The sequence below is a fragment of the Limulus polyphemus genome, unplaced genomic scaffold, assembly GCF_000517525.1.
Source record: "Limulus polyphemus unplaced genomic scaffold, Limulus_polyphemus-2.1.2 Scaffold5536, whole genome shotgun sequence".
NCBI lineage: Eukaryota > Metazoa > Arthropoda > Merostomata > Xiphosura > Limulidae > Limulus > Limulus polyphemus.
In genome coordinates, this window is record NW_013671146.1 from 43,725 (window position 1) to 51,828 (window position 8,104).

An 8,104-nucleotide genomic window follows, 5' to 3' on the forward strand; every position below is an offset into this window, starting at 1 on the left:
GCTAGCGCGGATAGCCTTCGTGTAGCTTTGCGCGAAATTCGTAATAAAACCAAACCAAGCCACAGTATTGGTACTAGCAACAGCGAGGATTAAAGCACCGAAGGGTAACGTGAGCGAGGGGTTTAGAGGTACTTATCCCTTTTTTTTTATGAAGTTTCGGATAAGATACATATTTTCATTTTAAGGGATTTTAAAATCGTATTTTGTTGCACTGTTGTGTGAAATATAGTTTCTCGGTGGAACAATGGTACCTTTACGGACTTATAACACTAAAATCCGGGGTTCGATTCCCAGTGGTGGACACAGCAGATAATTCAATGTGGCTCTGCTCTAAAAACAAACAAGCTTATTGTGTGAGATATAAATAACAAATATATGTTGTTGTTTTAACGCAAATATTCATAATGAGTTGTTTGCGTTCTGTTCACCACAGGGGAATCGAGCCCCGGATTTTAACATTGTAAGCTGACCACTGACCCACTGCAGAAAGGGACCATGAATATATTTTCATTTGAATATTTTTAACCCACCAGTATAGATGACAGTTTTATGAAGCCTAAGAGATTTTTGGAAGCACGAAGCAGTCGATTGTCTTGCTGATGCTCAAGGCCGGCACTGTTTTTTCTCCTAGGGTGACGTTTAACTAGCGATTATACGTTTTCAAATGTCTTTACTTTTTTGAACTTTTCGAATAATGTGTGTGTGTGTGAACCGTTTTCATATCTAAGATATAAAATAAAGAGTGACAAATATGTTGAATGATCGATAATCTAGTATTTTGACAACAACAAATGAACAGGCATTTTATTTTTTAAATATAGGATGGGTCACGTGGCCAATTGGAAAAGCTCGCCAGACGGTATTCTGAAGAATTAAGAACTTATTATCAAGATGTGATGGAACGTCTGGAGGAACTGAGACGTCGGCGTATCGCTATTGACAAACCTCCACTCACGGTGAGTCTAATTATTATTATATATATATATATATTAGTAAAAATTGTACAGGATATATATATATCAGAGATGACTTAACTGAAAATTCTGACATTAAACATTATTCATTAAGTAAAACATCATCCAGTTAGCCCACACATAGTAGAAGCAGCTTATATGTAAAATATTCCACGTACACACACAAAACAAAAAAGCACTATACGTCAACATAATTTTTATTTCCACCATTGTATGGAGGTTACACACACACACATACAAAACACGTTACGTCAACATAATTTTTATTTCCACCATTGTATGGAGGTTACACACACACACATACAAAACCGTTACGTCAACATAATTTTTATTTCCACCATTGTATGGAGGTTACACACACACAAAACACGTTACGTCAACATAATTTTTATTTCCACCATTGTATGGAGGTTTATGGTTAAACAAAAATGTTTTATATTAGAAATATAGGAGACACTTACCCTTTGTTTCACTGAACTTATTAAAAAGAGAAAGTAAGCTTGGGTGTTGATAATTAAGTAATGCATAGAAGCTCCCAGTTTGTTTGTTTGTTTGTGTTTAAGCGCAAAGCTAGACAAAGGGCTATCAGTGCTGTGCCCATAACTGGTATCGAAAACCCGACTTTTAACGTGTAAGTCCTTAAGCTTACCGCTCAGCCACTGAGAAGTTAATTTTCTAGTAATTTAAACCCAACACTTTTTTTATGATTCCAGAAAATGCTTCTTCTAAATTAAAAAAACTGGATTAACAGAGACTAGAGATGAAATGTAATGGTAATTCTTATTAAAAAACGGAATACAATGTTGGCAACTACATGCTAAAACAAGTATTTTTTTCTTAAAAGCGATGTAATTTTGACTTAATGTCACTAACTATACAAAACAGAGCCACTCTATAAAAACTATATTAAGTTAAAGATTCCATTTTGGCGAGATGAAAAATTAAGGTAGGTAGAAACACTCTGTAGAGCGAAGGCATATCATGTACTACTTGGTGCCGTGCTTTATCGATTTTTTCAGAATGGGAAAACAGACACAGAAGTTAAAATATCGTTGTGTAAGTTAAAAATTTCATAATGCTTTGAAAACCAGCTGCTCTTTCCAGCTTATAACTGAAAACGCAAAAGCCTAGCTCCACAAGAGTCATGAAAGACTCAGTGATTTTTTTTTCCTTTTAAGTTGTAATAGCAAAATAAGATTGAACAACTCATAATAATCAAAATTATATAACTTGTGTGCTTGCACTAAATGTTCATTCTGCTAATGAGCTGTTGCTAAAATAATTAATATAATATGTGTGATTATAAATTACTTGTTTATACTGGTTGTGCATAACATAATCTAACAATTGAAAAGGTTTTGTTTGTTGATTTCTGCGCATAGCTACTCGAGGGCTATTTGCGTTAGCAGACATTTTGAAGTCACAGATTTGAGGGAAGGCAGCTAGTCAACACCACTCACCGCCAACTCTTGGGCTGCTCTAATCAAATAGTGTAACGCAAGTACAGTCCCGAAATACGGAGTACGATTTTCATTATGGTATATTTATTGTAAAGCACAAAGCTACACAATGGGCTGTTTGTACTCTACTCACCGCAGGTATCGAAACCAGATATGTAGGATAAAATGCTTTAAGACACCGGACATAGTCTGTCATGTTAGTCGCTGAGCTGTGATCTGTCCATTTGGAAAGGTTCAAGCACGAGGTATAATTTACTTATGTTTCAAAAAAAGAAAAAGATCGGTTCTGATTATATTCAAAAAAACGCAAAAAAAATTATTTGGAAACTCCCTAACCATCAATGACATTTTGGTAACACAGTTACTGCTGCATTTCTATGTTGCGAACACTTGTGTAGAAAAGAAAAGAAAAAATAAGTCAAATTAAACATGCCCAGAAATCTCATACATAAACTTGAAATCTTTATTGCAATGCATTTTATGTAATCAACATTACCGATTGTTGTACATCTTTACAAGTTAGTGTATTTTAGACGTTGGTCTTTGTTTTTCAAAATGTTTCTTAACTAAAGATTTATACACCCCCCTCCAGTGGCACAACGGCAAGAAGTCTGCGGACTTATAAGGCTATAAACCAAGTTGCGATGTCTGTAGAGGGTATAGATAGCATATTGTGTAGCTTTGTGCTTAACTACAAACAAGCTAATGGTGTATTAAAAACGAAAGTGTAATGAAAGCAATGTTAACAATTTATGTATGCATGTGTTAGGGTTAATCGCATTTTATAAGAAATATGTTCCAGGTTCCGTTCTGCCCTTGAAACAGTCGCTTCATCCATTGTCAGTTGAAATCTCCCCCCAGTGGTACAGCGGTATGTCTGCGGACCTACAATGCTAGAAACCGGGTTTCGATACCCGTGGTGGGCAGATCACAGATAGCCCATTGTGTAGCTTTGTGCATAACTTCAAACAAAAAAAACAGTTGAACTCTCCCTCCCAGTGGCACAGCGATATGTCTGCGGACCTACAACGCTAGAAACCGGGTTTCGATACCCATGGTGAGCAGACCACAAATAGCCCATTGTGTAGCTTTGTGCATAATTTCAAACAAAAATACAGTTAAACTCTGTGCATGAATATCGACTTTCAAAACCACAATGAAACAGACCAGACGTATAAAAGTCTTTTGGAATGTCATCGGAAGAATTGTTAAGTATATTATATGATGGAATTGCTGTGATCACAATCAACGTGTATGTAATCGGATGGAGTTACTGGTATTTCAGGTAATATGCATATGGTCTGATGGAATTACTGGTATTTCAGGTAATATGCATATGGTCTGATGGCATTGTTGTGGTTCCATTTAATTAGTATATGGTCTTATGGAATTACTAGGATTACAGATGATAGATGTATGATCTTCTGGAATTGCTGTGTTTCCATTTAATAGGCATATGGTCTGACGAAATTGCTGTGGTTCTATTAATAGGTATATGGTCTGATGGAACTACTGAGATTCCAGTTGATAGATACACGGTCTAGTGGAATTACTGGGATTCCAGTTGATAGATATATGGTCTGATGCCATTGTTGTGATTCCAGATGATAGATGTATGATCTGCTGGATTCGCTGTGGTTCCATTTAATAGGTATATGGTCTGATGGAATTATTGGAATTCCAGTTGATAGATATATGGTTGGCGGAATTGCTGTGGTTCCATTTAATAAGTATATGGTCGTGTGGAATTACTGGAATAACCAACTGATAGGTATATTGTCGGGTGGAATCACTATGATTCCAGTTCATCCTGCCATCTTCGTCATGAAAGCGGCCGTTGACTTCGATGTGTGATTGCAAACTTGTGAAAGTCTCGATTGTAAACTTTCTTCGACTTGAAACCATTGTTTATTATCTTCTCAACGGTACCAGGACATATAATCTGCTTCAGTACAATAACTTTCTTGTTATATTTTGCAATTATAGCCTTCACTTTGCAGATAAAGGCACTGCCTTGATATAGTTTTGGAGCTTGCTGTCGAATTAAGCGCTTTAGTTTTCGAATGGAAAACATAGGAAACTCCCGTCTTTGAAAATGTTGTCTTTCTCGCACTACTTCTTTTAGAAGTCTTTTTATACAAATATCTTTCCTCGTAAAGGACATACACCCCAAGCCATACGTTTATTCCGGCCTGGCATCGTCTGGTGGTTAGGACGCTTGACTCGCAATTTGAGGATCGCGGGTTAGAATCCCCGTCCCACCAAACATGCTTGCCCTTTCAGCCGTGGGGACGTTATAATGTGACAGTCAATCCCATTATTCGTTGGTAAAAAAAGTAGCCCAAGAGTTGGCGGTGGTGGTGTTTACTAGCTGCCTTCCCTCTAGTCTATAATTGCTAGCGCACAACCAACCAAATAAAGTTTATCCTGGTGGCGTTACACTGTCAAATAGTTGAAATTTCACCTGCACCAAATATAAAGAAGCTAAACATGTTAGCCCTAACAACACGGCTCGCATTGTTCAAAGAAAGTGTAATTAATCCTGTTATTTATGTTTTCGGGTCGTTCTGATATCTAAAAATTTTAAATCAACAGTATAATAAATTACTAACATTTCTCAGTAAATTTTAATCTTGGGAAGTATCTAATGTGTTTCTTCCTTTCTAGATGAATAACGTTGGGTTAAATTTTCCTACGTCACAGCTGTGTTTTCGTCCCGGAAAGTACTCGGTAAGTTCTGTTCTATTTTGCCTTACCTCCCCCCCCCCCACTCCTGATATCATTTGATTATGATCTGGTTTCCAACAAACGACATCATTTTTATAAAAGTAAAAATTATTATCATCTTTTTTAACATTAACTTTAGGCCTCACCTTGTAAATGAGTAAGCTCTTCTTTTTTTTTTTGTTCATCATTGGGCCCCGCTCCTATATCTCGGTTGAAATTGGTCAATATTTTTGGTTATTACTTGATTGAAGCTGACATATGTTTATTCTTCACGACCTAAGTCACAGTTTGTGTGTTATAAATATTATATTTTCTAGATATACATATAAACGTCACAGACTTAGATTAGTTTCAACCAAAATGTTTTTATTTACTCAACCAACAGGAATCCGCCAGTATTGGCCATCTCACTTAAACTAAAAAGTGTTTATACAAAAACTTACTAAAACAGGTATTATATTGAAGATAAAAATGTAGTTCATAAGCTAGATCAAAAATGTAAATCTTAAAATGTGTTAACATTTACGAAATGAAGATCAAAATGTTTGCTCTCTGTAAATAATATATTTTGAATTACAACACCATAAGAGAAACTGTTTCGATCGATTCTAAAAGATAGCTTGTTTGGCAACAACCGGAAATTTAAAACCAGGACATACATATATTCTTTGTACAAGGCAGGTAGAACTCTGAAAAGCGCTATATTGTTATCGTTTTATATGTTCATATATATAATATGATTTACCAACCTTTATAGTTAGGGCGCTCGACTCGCAATCTGGGAGTCGCGGGTTGGAATCCCCGTCCCACCAAAACATGCTCGCCCTTTCAGACGTAGGGACGTTATAAGTGACGATCAATCCCACTATTCGTTGGTAAAAGAGTAGCCCAAGAGTTGGCGGTGGGTGGTGATAACTAGCTGCCTTCCCTCTAGTATTTCACTGCTAAATTAGGGACGGCTAGCACATATAGCCCTCTTGTAGTTTTCGCGAAATTCAAACGAAACCAACCTTTATGCAAGAATAAAAAGGTGAGTAATACAATAAATAATTTCACCAGTCTCAGTCCAAACACCAACTGTGGAATTGTAATTATAGTTATAAGTATTTGACATTTTTAAAAAATATTGTTTAGAATCTTATCAATTGAGTTTAATTATGGCTCGTTTCTTTTATTTTGAACATATCATAATGTCGCAGTACATTTCAAGGAACAATATTTACGTTGTACACTTATGTTAATTACCAAACAGTGCAAATTGTAAACGTTAAAACTTTTAACATGTTATATTTCCCTCATTCTCACCTATCTGACGTCATTATACAGCCGTCCAGTTGCCTGAGTGATCTAGAATATGAAAATATTTATGGAATGTATGAAACAGCCGAATACAAAAGCACCATAGCAATGTCACCAGAAAGGTAGGCTTAACCGATGTCTCAACAAATTAAAATTATAACTGAGCACGTAATCATAGTGACAGAGCATTAAAAAGCAACATTGTTCATTTTCTTCTGGACTACTTTCTTTTGGTGTTAATGTATGCGCACAGTACAGGAAGTGACTTAAATTCACAGAATCTGAAGTGTAATATTTATTGTTCCACACCTTTAACAATAATAATAAACGCGTATGCGTAAGTGCACGTATATTGTTGTTGAGAAAAGAATTTTCATTCAACCGTTAATGTTATTCATGTTAGCATTGATGTATTATTTTGTTAGTAATACACATAAACGTTGTGGTAACCTGTGTTACTACTAGTTTTGCGTACACTGCTTTCATAATATTACTTTAACAGCTAAAGTTTCTGCTATTACCTCTACGATTGTTATCATTATTACAATTGAGTACTTTATTGCTACTGTTACGACAGCGGAAGTCACGTGACGCTGGTAACACGTGATGATATTCTAGAAGGATCATGACTTTTCCTGGCAACTCTAGTCTGTTCCAGGCGCCCTCTTTTTTAGTATATAAGCCCGGCAAATAAAGCGGAGAGAAAGTTGCATAGATAGATAGATATATATAGAGAGATATAATTGACTCAAGCAAAGTAATGTGTGTGTGAATCACTGTGATTTATAGTGTGTGTTCATAAAAGTAGTCAAGTTTAAAGTGACGACGGAAATTCTGTGTCTTACAAAGTTGTATCAAGAAAGAATAAACTAGTTTTAATTAAGAAAGAACTTATATTGCTGAAGTTCCTTGGAAAGAATTCATACCGGAAATTAACAAACGAGCATATACCCAACAAATTGGTGTCAGAGAGTGGGACGAAAAAAAAAATGATGGAAACGAGAATTGACAAATCAAACTACAACTTAGCAGATTTGATGGCAGCAAGACAAGAACAGCAAAAGAAACAAGAAGAACGAGAAAATAAACAAGAAGAGAGATCACAGCAGTTGTTGGAGGAAAAAGAAAAGAAACAAGAAGAGAGATTGCAGAAGTGGCAAGAAAACCTGCAACAGTGGCAGCTCGAACAGCAGAATAAACAAGAAGAGAGATTACAGCAGTTGTTGGAGGAAAAATAAAAGAAACGAGAAGCACGAGAAAATAAATAAGAAGAGAGACTACAGCAGTGGTTGTAAGAGAAAGAAAAAAAACAAGCAGAAAGGCTACAGCAGTGGTTGGAGGAGAAAGAAAATGAACAAGAAGAAAGTTTCCAACAGTTGAGAGAAAACCAGCATACACAAATGGAAAAGATTAGTAAATTTCAAAGTGAACTAAATACATTAGTACCAAGCACAGAAGTACTAAGGTTGGTACAGTCATCAGAATTCAAGGCCAGGAAAAGGTCAGCTTTCAGAGAAGTTTGAGGGACTTTGCTGGCACTGTAACAAACCTGGGCACAAGAGAGCTCCATACCGGCAACTTCAAAACAAGGAAGATGCCATAGCAGGAAAGGCTGCTACCCAGAAAGGTTGTTGGAACTGTGGA

The 8,104-nt window shown here is 36.1% G+C and overlaps 1 long non-coding RNA gene across 1 annotated transcript in view; it reads left to right on the plus strand.

Moving 5' to 3' along the window:
- LOC111089203 overlaps nt 1-6,759 on the plus strand; it is a 22,584-nt gene extending 15,825 nt beyond the window's left edge. The window contains exons 2-4 of the long non-coding RNA XR_002613511.1: nt 822-956; nt 5,102-5,164; nt 6,488-6,759. This is a non-coding gene — a long non-coding RNA (uncharacterized LOC111089203). The remainder of the gene's footprint in view (nt 1-821; nt 957-5,101; nt 5,165-6,487) is intronic.
- Nucleotides 6,760-8,104: the final 1,345 nt, after the last annotated feature.